The 14682-nt window shown below is 39.6% G+C and overlaps 1 protein-coding gene across 5 annotated transcripts in view; it reads right to left on the minus strand.

Annotated features, from left to right (window-relative positions):
• ESRRG (estrogen related receptor gamma) overlaps positions 1-14682 on the minus strand; it is a 400798-nt gene that overhangs the window by 164488 nt on the left and 221628 nt on the right. The gene's annotated exons all lie outside the window — the stretch shown is intronic.

Here is a 14682-nt window from a genome sequence, read left to right on the forward strand (position 1 = left end):
GGGGGGGGAAGGCGCTCACAACAACTTTGCCGAGTTGCTGGCTGCCTGGGGAAGGGGTTATTTTACCTATAAATAACCCACATAGCGTTACATATATTAGGTAGGGCAGGGGTGGGGGGTGTTCTGTATATTTTGCATTTATATTTTGTATATAATAATATACACATTATATATGCCGCTATATATATTCATATACACCCTTTTTTTTATATATATACAGCTCAAAGCAAGCCTCGCTCCTTACGCATTACAGGAGGTCCCTCACCGAAGCAGCGCTCAGCTCTGTCTCTTAGGGCAGGGGTGCGACAGGGAGCACACACAGGTACGTCTGTCTCCTTTTCCCCTCTCCGTCTTATCGCCGCTATGTTCAACGCATATGCCCGCGTGCTAATATTTAGGTGCTTAGGCATAAATATTTAGATGTGCTGAACAGAGAGAAAAGCTCCAGAACCGATCGATTCCTTCCGCAGCTCTGGAGGGAGTGTAGGGGACTAACTCAGCCTGCTTCATTTTAATAAGATAAGGCTGCATCGGAGCGGTTCTGCATTGTTAAAGCGCGCACAGACCTCTACAGCGTTTGGGGGGCTTGTTTCTGTGAAGTAAATGCTACTGAACTGAAAGGGCAACAAGCAGGTACCCTGCATGTATACCTACAGAAACATCCCCAAGCCCATCTCCAGCACCCATTGCTTGGAGCCAGCTCAGAGTTGCGTGGCTCTGTCATAAGGAAAGTTCCCCCATTAAACTGATTTCAAGGAAACAACCGTACCCAAATTTAGAAACACTGATAACACTGAACCCTCTCCCCCATTTTGGAAAGGATCAGTAATAAATTGGGGGTGCAATGCCTTTTTCTCTCAAAAGCTACTATTTTTACTCATTATTACAACTAAGACACGGTACTTATTTTCTAGGTTCAAAGTGTTTCTACCTCCCCCCTCCCCCCCAGCGAAAACAGATGCAGGCTATTTCTGGTAAGAAAAAAAAAACAGTAGAAAGATACATATTTTTAAAAAATAACTGCTTACAAAAATCTTTTATGACTGGAGCTCAACATGATGGAAATGGCAATGTTTTAGATCGAAACAAATCAGTGTGCACCCTCAGAATGCATTAATACCATTCACAAACAGGATCGCAAATGCCCTCTCTCAGCATTTCACCAAATAAATACAGCAACAGAACTAAGTCCAAAATACATTAATTTCAACAGACATGTTTGTATATGTTCACAGCAGACAGATTCCAGCATTCTGTGCTTAACCTGAAGTAAAGGCTGGGCCTGCTTCATACAAATGTGGTATAAATACATGCAAGTTTAGGAACCAGAACTCACACAGCAAAACTCCAGCTCTGACTACTGTAAAAAAGCAGGTAGTAAAAGCTTAATTACCAGTAGCATTATGCTGTCTATATTGTTAAATGTGAACTCTATAATTAAGATGTAAATTCACTTGTGAGCAGTGAATTAAAGAGCTCTGAAATGTAGAGTAAAATCCAAGCCCTCTGTAGAAACATCAGAGACCAAAAAAATCATTTTTATCAAATTTTAAAATGAGGCATTTAATCATGTTATAATATTAGAACACCCTCTTATGTAACAATTTGATAAATGTGACTTTTAGAATCAAATCAGAACTTAAATAAGATGTGTTTATTCTATGTATTTATTACTATATAAACTCAGAATGCAGTTCCTATAAATTGACTGCCATGTGCACATTAGCAAACTATGAAAATACAAATGCGTTGTTTGTAGTGAGTCTCTGCCCATTTATAATTTATATTTAAAATTGCTATTTCTCAATATTTTTTACTAAAATGCCTTCAAATAATTTAATGTGTGTATGTTTTCTTATTTTCAAGTGACCTATAACCGATCCCTTATACATGAGTCATTTTTAAAGTCACTGCTGCATATTAAGTGCCCTGAAATACACCTTCCTTAATACATGACAGCTGATCCATTTTGAAATTTACCAAAGCACAGGTCAGCTTAATTTCTACTTTTGTGCATTATTTCCTGAGGTGAATATTTATATGCAGGAGCTGGAACATGATGGTCTCCTTCCTTCTGTCATGGAAGCCCTCCTTTCCACTTTCCCATAATTTGCGCTACCTTATTGGCTTGTTCCCCCTAGCGCCCTACACCACCCAAATGCATTTTTCTTCTCACCATCACTACTTTTCCATTTCCTATCTCTCATCCAAGCAAACGTTTCCCTTCCCTGCCAGTGCTGCTGCCTGGCTGACCAGAAACCCAGTGGTGTACTTTGCATGTTGATAAACAAAGCGATTGGCTTCGTCCCCTGGGACTGAAAGTGCCACCTCCACCAGAGCAGGGCCTGGAATTCCAACCACATTCTTGAACTTGGGTTTCACAGTTACCCATCAGTTTGGAGGGGAGAAAAGAAGATAAGAAAAAGATTACTGCAGCAAATAAACCGGGGCTAAATGTAGCTTCATTTCCTCAAGCTTTTCAGTAGAAATAAATAAAAATAGATCCAGGGGAAAAAAAGATACAATTTAACTGAATCTTATCAGGCAAGTAAGAGCATGCATGCAACTGCCCATGTGTACCAACTTACCGAAACGAACAGTGCAAAATCTTACCACAAGGAGTCTATACAAAGCAGTAGTAACAGAATCAGAGAAGGGAAAGAAAAAAATGTCCCGAGTGTCTGTACCAGTCAAGGGGCATTTCTGAGCAGCATCTACATTTCCATCTCTGTGCATATGATTTGTCCTGTGTACAATCCATCTTTAAGCATCCTCACATTCATCTACTACAGACATTTCAAAGCATCCAAACAGCCAGATTCCTACAACACAACTACATCAAGGCAACTGAAGAAGTAAGATTCAGTGCCACTTCACAGAAGCTGCACAGTGCATTGTGTCAAGTTTGTATTTACCAAAAGGAGACATAAGCTCGAGTCACCTGGGAAGAAGCAAAAATACAGAAAAAAAAATCTACCAGCTGCTGAGAATTTATTTGAAAACAAGTATACCATTACTTAAGATGGAAGTTTGTTGTATACTACACTTCAAGGTATAGCTGGAGAATATCATACTGTTAACTTTGAAATAAATATTGAATTATCATCAAATCTGTGGTTTCTCTTTATTCAAAATACTAAGTAAAGAAATACAACTCAAACATGCTATACTACAGATCAATATCAAAACAACTTAGTCACCGTCTACGGGTCTTAAGACACTTTTGCCTTATGTGCTTGTTACTGGAAGGCACTTGGTGCATCCCTGGATACGCTGGTAATGATTTTTAAGAAAACAGTGCTAGAGAAGTTCCATATCCTGCTCACCTGTTTGTACATAGTTGGACAAACTGTAGCAGGTTATTTGTGTAAAGCTATTTGTTATTTCAGTCAGTATTTACGGTTAATTGATTACTCCTTGTTCTGATCACAGGTAAACATAAATAAGCCCATATAGCACTCTCAGAACACTCTTCAGAACTTCTCCCTTGTCCACAGTGCATTCACAAAGACACTGAGCAAGGCATTTAGATTTGCTGCTACTCAGTCCTAGCATATAAAAAAAAATCTCTGTGAGGGAGGAGCAATTGCCTTACCTTGTTACCAAACTACATTCAGTTCATCTGGTCTCAAGAAAATAAAAATAAATAATAATAATAATAATAAAAAAACATTTTATCCTCATTTTATTTTGAAGGGCATGGGTATTTAAATGGCTGTCTTCACTGGTACAGGATAGAAACCGTTCACATTGCTATAAATGAAAATTATTCTCTTGACAAAATACCTTTTTCAAAGCCTCTGACAAAAAGAAAAGAGGAAAAAAAAGGAGCTGCATGCGCATTGCCTGTCACCCACCAAAAAAGGTCTACTCCCTAAAGATAATTCAGACATACACTTCACTGTGGATATCTCACTATTACCCCAAGCTCTTTTTTTAGTGTAAGTTTCTTCAGAGAAGCTGAAGTGCATTACTGTCTCAGACAGCCAAGGATAAGATGACTGAGGGAATTCAGTTGCTCTGTTTAATTAATACAGGATTATTTCACTTTCATTTTGTGAAGCTAATAATATGACTGGTGGAATGTCAGTAAAAATTAAATCATAAACTAGTGCAGTACCAAAGGGAAAACTTACTTTAGTTATGGAGTATTCCCAGCAGAAATCTTGAAAATCTTATACATATTTACACTGATAAAATACCACATGTACTTCATGGGATACTGCGAGCTTCTACAATCCTTATGGCATGTATTTACAGAGCAAGAGTTAACATTTTGAGATTATACATTAATAAATGAGTTGCAGTTATATTGTTTCTTGAATGTTAAGCACCACATACTAAACGCAGGAACACGTTCAAGGTCAATGTCCTATTTTAGACCTTTTCAGCAGCTGTGATATTATGATAATCATACTTAAAATATTCCTATAGAAAGAGTAAATTAGCCCTTTTCACTAGAAGGTTTATTATGATAAACAAATCTGAGAGAGGACAAATTCAGATTTCTTTTTCATTGTGATGAACTGCTATCCCTTGATGGCTTATCTGTTGAGGAGTAAAACAAATCCACATTATTCTGCACTTACATTCATTACCTTTGGATTCTTTTGGAGGCCTCACCTAGGTAAAAATACATTTCTTAAAAGTGCTTTTGCTTTCTGTTAGAGCCCAAACACCCGAGTGGACATCCCAGTCTGTCACCTATACTGCAGTGAAATGTCATAGCCCCCAAAACTAGAAGGGAAAGAAGAGAACGTAGCATCGGCAGCTAATCCTGAGTAAGACGGTTTAGCTCCATCTAACTGGGGGATGAGAGGTGTCCCTCAATGGGTCTTTTCCCACTCCTCCAACCGGCCTCCAACCTGACTGGAAGCTCAAGGTGCTAAAAATAGAGAAGATGGAGTGTAAATATTTCCCCAGTGAAAACACCAATAGTCTTTCCTGTGAGCCGACATGAATTGCTTGTTACACTGCCCTAGGATATCACGGCTTGAAGCGAGAGCGCACGTACGTGCACACCCGGAGCCACCAGCCATCCTCAAAGCTGCTGCGCTGGGTGTTTGTGTGTGCGTGCGTTGCAGAGGCCCCTGTGACATCTGACTTCGAGGCTGTACACCTGCTGTACAAATGCATTTTCTCTGGCGTGCCTTTTTTTTTCTTCCCCTGACTGTCCCAGCCCATCTTCCATCACTCTTCTTTCTTTTTCTCCCCCTACTCCCCCTCCACTCCCTTTGCTCTGGCATTTTTATTATTAATGTCATAGCTATTATTACTGTCCAAGCATAAGCTGATCCACAGGGGACCCTGTATAATTTAACCCCTCAAGCACTAAATTCCTTCACATGTGCCAAAGACACAGGTTTGTTGTTGCCTCCAGCAATATCCCAGGAAGACGAGTGATGGCGGTGTCATATCATCACACAGCGACTTAATCTATTGCGACACCCAGGGAATGGGTAACTGAAGAGATTTACAGAACATGCTCTCTGACTGAATACAAAACGTTATCCCCTTCCCAACAAACTCACTTCACACGCAACAAAGTGAAGGAAATTTTGCCCTCCTATGGCTCACTGTTTCCATGACTGCTTTATCCAGTCCTACCACCGCATTAGTTGTCCCACTGTACATCTTCCAGGTATACAACACTTATTTCAACACTTTTGTTCTCCCTCCTTTGTTCTTCCCTGGTTCTCTGATTAACAAACAGCCAGATCATGTTGAACTGCCAAGTAACATATCTTCAGAAATCTTTTATCCATACGCTAGATGACTAGAACCATCACTTACATCAGGGTTATCTCTACGTGCTGTTTTTATGTTGTCTGACATCTAATGCATGCTTTTTAAAACACCAGATTAAAGGGGGTACACTTTTCAAAGGTGCAAGGAATGCTAAATTAAATACAGTTTAGCTACAATAAGTACTGACAAGCAGGAAGGCATCTGCTTTAAGTACTGAGAACCAAAAAACTGATCCATTTGTCAAGCAGGGGCTTTCCGCACAGGTGTCCTATTTTGCTATCCATAAATGTTAAGAAAGAATTCAGTGCAACATAGAAATGCATGACTGTTCCCTCCAAGATCAAGGTGAGATTCTTTGTCTTCTAACATTTCACTGACCTGGGAAGCAAGAATTTGGTGCAGAATTAATCTTGAACTGCAGACAAATGAGAATAATGTCTTCAAGTCAGGATAACCTTCCTGTGCTGGTAAATCAGAACTTTCACCATGGGAAATTAACATCTCTGGGATAGTCAGAAGAAGCTGGTAACAAAGGTTGGTTCACTCGCTCAAGAGTAAACAAATCCTCCCTCCATAAGGTACCAGCTAGTCTATCTCTAGGCCCGTCAGATCTAAAGCAGGCACGTTGGTACTGAAGGCCACTGCAATCTGTCCCAGTGGTAACATCTAATTTTTCCTTCTGTATACACAGCTTCTTGTGTGTGTATTATCAGCTGACTGATCCCTTAGCATATGAAACTTTACATAGGCACTCATTCAGGCTCTCAGTGAAATGCTTTCTTGGACACACAAATACGCATATAAACCAAGAACAGGAAGGGGTTAAGCTCATCATGTACTCAAGTTCCCCAATCATTTATATGAAGAGACTTAAAATAAAGGTTTTATAGCTCCCGGATGGATAACCATAGGTTCCAGCAGCTCTAAAGAAAAGGGGAATTCACCACCAATCGCCCTTCTCCCAGGTCCTGCAGCTCCATCCAACTGAACATCATCTGGTGGTCTTGAAGGAAGCCTTTAAGGGAGGACACAGAGTGCACCAACACAGTGTTCACCACCCCTATATGCTGCTTCCACTAAATGATACCAGCCAAAAATACATCAGTATACACCAATACAAGTGTTACAATGCTGCTATCACTAGTGGGCTTGTACACTAACATTTCGTGTGATCACAGTAACATTTTTTAGTAGAACCACACATTAGAAAAAAAAAGCTGTTTGTTGTTATTAGTGAAAATACTTTTTCTGACTGTATTAGTAAATATGATTAAATAAGACAATATAATCCTAATGACACACGTGAAGTCTTCTCTTATCACCTAAGTTTCTGTCCTAGAGCAGCTTCATTCCTATTGACCAGTCAGTTAGCCCTATTCAATTACTTGATCTCCAGTCAATAGATTTAGCTGCATGTGCAATGGCTGAGGTGTAAACATGATGCATATACTTATCCAGCTTAATTCACATACCTGCAGATTTAATTTTTGCTCCAAATTCCTTCATAAGAAAAATGCAGAACTAAGTTTTTCATATTAGTTTCTTTCTCCCACCAGTTCTGCCCTCATTTCAGGTGTTATGTTTCTAGAAATTTATTTTAATTTGCTTATGACAGAAACTTCTGTCCTTCACAGATAAAAAGGAGAAGTGAGAATTGTAATTATTTTATTCCAGTATGCTGAATAAAGCAATAAGACAGCTGCATGACTTTTAAGCAGATCCAGTCAGTATTTTCCTACAAAAGCACGCATTCAAGGTGTGAACTGATCCAGAAAGTACAGCCTTTAGACTTAGTGCACTTCTGGCACTTCTACCACAAAACATTTGGTTCAATTACTGTAGAAGCATGTGTGTGTGGCTATACCTATACACACACACACACATTATATTGTAGGCACTTGGTCATCTACATATATTTACACTTGCACACGCACACAAAAATATGTAGTAAAAAAGCTGAACCAACATATCTATGCAGAAGTGAATGGTTCCATTTTTCATTCTAGCTAGAAACATCTTTATTAATTTTGTCCCTCCGAAGCGCATGCTCCTCTACTTAAAGAACTTCCAAGTGAACTGCTTTGAAAGCACACCAAGCTGCAGGATGTTGCATTCCTTGCTGCTCCTTGTTTGGGAGCAGGGTAGTACAGCCCTTTTCAGACTATCTCCTATTAGCCTCAGTAGTGTTTCTCCCCTACCCTCGATAAAATGTTGCAGAGCAGATTCCTAACTACCTGCTTCCAGAGAGTACATCCATCTTTGTGCATCTGGAAAATAGATCTGATATCAGTGCCGTAATACAATATCTCTACTGACCAGATAACCTAGGAGAATACAGTTACAACTTATCTGGACACGAGTTCAAATAATACTCTCCAATGAAATACCCAGCTCCTAGGGAACTCCCTTGCCTTGAACCCAGGCAGGACCATGCTCAAAACAGCTGAAGTTTATAAGCACAAGGATGGTGGCACAGAGCTGCTATAATAATAATAATAATAATAATAAAAGTCTAAAGCAATTTCTGCATGCAACTTCCCTAACATTGTCAGGGTGACAAAGGCTTAAAGAAAGTGGAAAGGCTTGTGGAAATAAATTATACAAAAAAAAGGGAAAGTTGCAACGCACTCATCTTACTGACCTGTTTACTCCAGATTATCTGCTCCTGAGGAATTAACATAAACTGTTCCAGTCTTATTAGAGACCATATCTATATTCTTTAGCAGTGTTTGCATTTGGTGCACATATTTTCAGAATGCTAACAGTCTTTAGTTAATAATGAATTTGGCAGCAAAGCAAGAATCAGTTCCCTTTCGACGTTATTTTCTAAATAAATTCTCTAAACCTGATTGAGTTAGATCCTTGGATCGTACTTTGGGAGATGCAACTCAGAGTTTCTGAATGAAGTGAAGCACTTAAGCAAATCAGACTTTTTCTCTTCATCCACTGAGAAGCCTGAGATTTAAGATTAAAGAACCAGGCTGCCTTTCTCTTTCCTTATGCTGCAAGGTTCCTTCATTTTCCCTGTTTTCCCAGTAGATTTACTTGTAAATCTGGCGACAGCCACATCTGAAGCCCTGAGCTCTGACTCCTGACCTCAGTTATGTTAGCCCTTCCCTGCAGAAGAACTACCCCTTGGATCACTGACTTGCTATTATTCTATGGTTAATAGACCTGACCTGTGCAATATTTTTTATCTGGCTACAGTCCTATCTCTAAATTCGCTATTTTGAATGAATACCGATTTTGTGACATGAAGTCTGCTATATAATGAAATGCAAACAATGAAAAGGCTAAATCAGTTTACAAAAAATCTATTTGTCAAACAGTGTGGAGATGCTCCCAATTTAGTCTGGGCAGTTCAGGCAGCTCTTGATAAGGGAGCTAAAACCAAGCCGTTCCGCTGCATAAAAATAAAAGCATCTGCAGAAGAGAGACATTTTCTTTTGGAGAATCTTCTCTGTAACCTGTAGCTAATTATAAAAATAAATAAATAAATAAAGCCCGATGGATTCTGCAGGAATTTTCTAACAGCCAGGAGCACTGTTAGAGTAGGTAACAGCAAACGCCTCCCCAGCGCAGTCCCCTTATGTCACATTTGCATTTCTATTCAGCTACATTGCCTGACAATGAAGCAAATGGGTCTGCCTTATCTGTACAATTCTGGACAACAGAGATTTCTAAGCCATACAAAGAAACGAGCTTAACATTCAGCACTCAACACTTCCCAGCGCACCCCCTCCCAAGCCCTGGGGGGAATGCAGTCACATAAACACCTGTCCACACCGAAAACTGGAACTGTCACACGCTATCGGAAAAAGGAAGCGGTTAAAATAAAATAAATAAATAAATAAAAAGCTATCGAGACTTTCAAGAAGCTTGCCTGCCACGAGGAGGAAAACAGTCCCAAGCCTCCAGATTTTAAGGCTTTATTTGGACCGCACCAGCAAAGCCAAGGAGTGTCCCTGGAATGTGAACGGAGATAATATCTCGCCGACCATTTGTTACTCCTGCTGTCCCTTTTACGCTGGTATTTAATACAGCAAATGAAAGCTAGACAGCCTTTTATCAGGAAAATTTCATTTCACCCTACTTTTTATTAGAAAACCTTTAGCAGCTTGTCGGGCTAACTCACACCATTCCATCTCAGTACGAGGAAATTTCAGGTTAATTCCTTCAAAATTAATATTGTCTCATCTACAAGTTAGAAACGACACAAAAACTGCACGATCTGAAACCTCCAGATCAAACCTCTGTTATGACAGGACTTAAGCCAGTTATAATACAGGTTAGGGCTTTAAAGAACAAGTAAAAAAAATTAAAAAAAAATGGCAATGACACAATTCTGTAGACACTTGGGCTTTAGGCTGGCTTTCTGCGATATGTATGTACATGTTCTCATTTTGGCCCGCTCTCCCCACGTCTCCACGTACCAAAACAGCTTTTGCGCACACAACCTGGAGTTTAAGAAACCTCGTGTCAGAGGGGGTCATCCGCATGTTTATTTGCATGTGCAGATGAGTTGGAATATAAGGGAGCAAGCACGAAGAGCTGTGTGGGAGGATGTCTTTCCTTTTGTCCTGCTTAGTATATCCTAAAGCACAATATACGTTTTGCATAGCCTAGTGAATTTTTCATTGCTAGCTTATACTTTAATTATCCTGAACTTCCAGGTAAGGTTATTCTTTGCTGTTGAACAAATGCTGAATTTCTCCCCAGAGGTGGTTGCAGTGAGTAGTGATTTTCCGTCTTTTTCTCAGTAACACAGTTTTGAAGATTTACAGGCATGAATATCATCGTGTTAACATAAAATGATATTATTATCACCAAAAAAAAAAAAAAAGGCAGATAGAACAGAAACAGTGAGGAGTGCCGAACACTTACTCAGACTCAAAGGAAACATGAAGCTCCTAATGCAGTCACTTGTTTTTAATTCTGCTACTGATGGTTCAAAAGCTGCTGCCTGCTGTTGTTGTTTTTGCATAATTTGGAGCAAGAGATTAGGGCACATTCCTCCTCCTCAAGAGCTAGTGAGAGACCAGCCAACTTTTATTACCCTTAGTACTGAAAATGGCTTTATTGCTGAGGATGAATGAAACTACCAATTGCCCTGGTATCATACCTCCTAAAGCACTGCAGATCCTTCAAATGCTGTCAGGGTGACAGATCACTTTTACCCTCAACTGAGCAGGCACATGGCTACAGCAAACTTCATAGGAGGTGCATGTAATGGTACAGGGCAGAACAAATACTTGGTCCTTAATCTTGTTATGCTAAAAATGAAACCCAGAACAAAATTAAATAATTGCTACTAACGTATCTGTATTTTAAAGCACTTTTCCAGACCATAGTGTTAGAAAGATGAGATAGCACATACTACTATGCTGTTGTAACTACTTGTGTCCACTGATTTATCCAAAAAAAAAAAAAAACACTATTGCAGATGGCAGAGAGAGATAGATAGATAAGAAGAAAAGTAACCAAAGAAAACATTTTCCACAGACTGATCCAAGGTTTGCTTGAATCTCAAGGCAAGCCATCTAAAAGGCTTATATAGTTACCCAAACGAAAATAGCCCCTTACCTCTGCCCCTTTGTAAACATGTGAGGACAGAAACTAGACTACATTTTGCTGACTGCACACAATGTATTGCATCTCGAGGATACTCATCAAGATGGCTTCTACAAGCCTGCCCCTTCTGGAGTAGAGTAAGCAACAGAGCTGACCCAGAAGAATTAGATGAGAAATTCAGCTAATTAATGAGCCCTGCGGGCAAAACATCATTTCTTCTGCTCTTCGGGGCATTTACAAGGTCAGCCTTTATTTTCAGCATCAGGTCAGGCTCACTCGTCTGTCAACATACACAGGATTTTTAAGAAAATAGTGGCCACAGATTTGCCTTACCAATATGTAGTAAGGTAAAATTCTGTTCATCCCACTATCAGGCCAAACAACACAGCGTATTTTGTCTGAAGCCCACAGTAAGGGAAGGACTGTGCAAGCCAATTCAGCTTTATCAAAATATGCTTCCTTAATGTTACCTTGCTGCTCTGTTGGCAGCAGTTTAAAATTACGAAAGCAATATTTCCCATTTAAGAAAATATTCTGGAATGCAACTAAAAATATTCTGGAATGCATCTCAGTTCCCTCATCCTGCTCTGTTGTCTTTCTGATGTTTGCTTTTCTGAGCATCACATGGCACAATTCTCTTCCATCTGCCAGCAAAGTTTCCCAGAAAGTAAACCAACTTCAAGAAACAAGTAATCTGAATAGGAGACACATTCAGACAGAATTCAGAAAGATTATCAGCTCACCTCATCTGTTTCTCTAGCAGTATGTGCACTGTTACTGTCCAATGGCCTCTTTGGTAATAAACTTGTCCCACCTCCCATCTGCTCCTCTCGCTGGCCTACTGCCACTTCAGCCTCAGTCCTTTCCTGTCTTCAAGATGTCATTCAACTTCACTTGCTCTCCTACCCATTTGTTTCTCTTTCCAAGTGAGATCAAGCATACATCTTTCTATGTCTCTCTCTCCAGCCTTTAGCTTCTGCTCCATCTTTTTAGTAAGTGTCTATGTTTCTGCTCCATTTATCATAGTTGGCAGTATGCACTATGCAGGTGTCAAGGAAACCAAGAGAGAGTTCACTATTCATGATATTGCCTTTTCAGCCTTCTTGTGGCTTGCCATTGAGTGTCAGCTCCTTAACACTAAGCTATATGTTGAGAAGAATGTCTATCAGTTAAAGACAAATTACTTTAAGCCAATACAAGGGCATATAAAAAACAAGGCTGCTTTAAAAATAGACTTTTCCTATCTCATTCTGGTCTCTTTCTATATTATTTTCCTCTTATTTGTTCATTACTTGAGTTTATATGTCATCTCTATAGTAATCTTACTTACTGGCTAAAAGTAAGCGTGCAAGCCATTGCACAACACTGGACGTCCCGTTTACATGCAGACCTCAATGAAAACGCTTAATTCTGTGCCTCCTTTTCACATCATCACGGACTTGCGTTTCACTAAATGTAATCCTGCTCGAAAGCGAAATGTCTTGGGCTCAGCAGGAGGAAAGTCACAAACCAGGAATGCCCTGCTGTCTTCCAGCAGAGACTGTGAGCAGCGCTTGGCTATCCCCTGCACCGGCCGGACCTGGGGAGGAGCCCAGCATCACCCCAGGCCTGATCACAAAAGACTTCTGTGCCCGCTGCCAATCATGATCCATTGTTTTTAAGTTCAACACTCAATTCCACAAACATACAAGCCACATTAATATCCTGAAAAACTGGTTTAATTCACTGTTGAACCCGGAGATAAACTTCCCCATAGGTACAGTACTTAAACACAATAAAGACAATTAAAAGCAGCTGCAGCATTACATTCTCAATTGCAGCTATTGGTCTAAAATCATAAACAGAGGGTGTTGTGGTTCTTGTTGTTGTTGTTGTTTTTGGTTGTTTTGTGCTGTGTTGTTTTTGTTTGTTTGCTCTTTTTACTTCTTTGAAAATACTTTTTCATCTGGCATTTCAAGAATTATGAAATGTCCCTTCACTGTAAACAGCAGAGTACTAGGAATAACCTCACAATCATAAGAGCCTAGCTTAGCAAAGACAGAAGGCTGACTTGATGATAATTCCCAAAAAGAGATATCACAAAGGTTTCAAGCCAGACAGTTCTTTAGAAAAATGATGATAAGAGATATGGTGAATCAAGGGGGAGAACTGACTGCAGAAGAAACTATGGATTATAGTTTCTGGATCACTTCATTCTGGATCACTTCATGTTTTTTGTTTTTGTTATACTAGTACTTTTAAAAAAATATGATGTAGCCCGAGTCATTTTCCAAAAAGACAAGTACAAAAGTTTCCAGATGTTGACTTGTGATACACAGTCAAGCTTGAGAGTCACTACAGTCCCATTCAAGCTCAGATGCAACAAACTTTTGCATTAGCATCGTATACATCCAACATCAACATGATTCAATACTTTTCAGACTGTATGTCAAAGGACTGTGGATACACATCCCTTACAATCCTGAATTTCTAATAGTTCTGTCCAGGCCACTTTTCTATTTTTAACTATCATTATCAAACTTGCAAAATGTTTCATGTTATTTCTACGGAAGTGAAAAGTTCTGTTCACATAAATATGAGTATATATAAATGAAACTAAAGGCCTAAGAAAAATATTCACTTTATCACCTTGCAAAACTTCTCTGAGAAGTAGTTTTTTATTTCTCCAATGCCGTAAATATTATGCAAATGCAATCTGAAATTCAAATCTGAACATTTAGACAAATCATTTGCTGGAATTTTCCCCATTTACTAGAAGGTAATAAAATAGATTTTAACCCTCTGATCAACTCTATCCCTTCATATTATTCAGGGACCACTACACAAAGTCCCCACTTAAAGAAAAGAGTATAATATACAATTGCTTTACATACTCTAACCTATTTTCTGTCACAGTTGCACCACCTGATAAGAATCCAGCTACTGAAGAATGTCAACAGCATGGAGCGGGTCAAGGTTACGGCTGCAAAGGCAGCAAAAGTGCAGAACGATGACGCATTTGGAACGGGCAACACAACTGAGCGGGCAACACGCATGGAGTGTTATGAACAGTGGCAAATTACAATAATATAAGGAAGGGATGCCTCTCATACCCTGAAAGACAAGGACAGCAAAAGACAATGACCTGTCCAATTATCTCTATTCTTATTTTATTCCTCATCCTTCAGTCAACCACCTCAAGCACGGGAAGCACCCTCTTAAATCAATGCTACAAACAATCCACTTGTTCCTTTGCAGGTATGCGCATTTTATGCTGGTCCACTCTGTGCCTGGCACTACTGAGAAGAACAAATAAATGCAGGCACAGAAAAGTCTGGCAGACTCTGTCTGTAAGGAGCTAACATGAATTTCCCTTGTCGCATC

The sequence above is a fragment of the Oxyura jamaicensis genome, chromosome 3 (assembly GCF_011077185.1).
Source record: "Oxyura jamaicensis isolate SHBP4307 breed ruddy duck chromosome 3, BPBGC_Ojam_1.0, whole genome shotgun sequence".
Lineage (NCBI taxonomy): Eukaryota > Metazoa > Chordata > Aves > Anseriformes > Anatidae > Oxyura > Oxyura jamaicensis.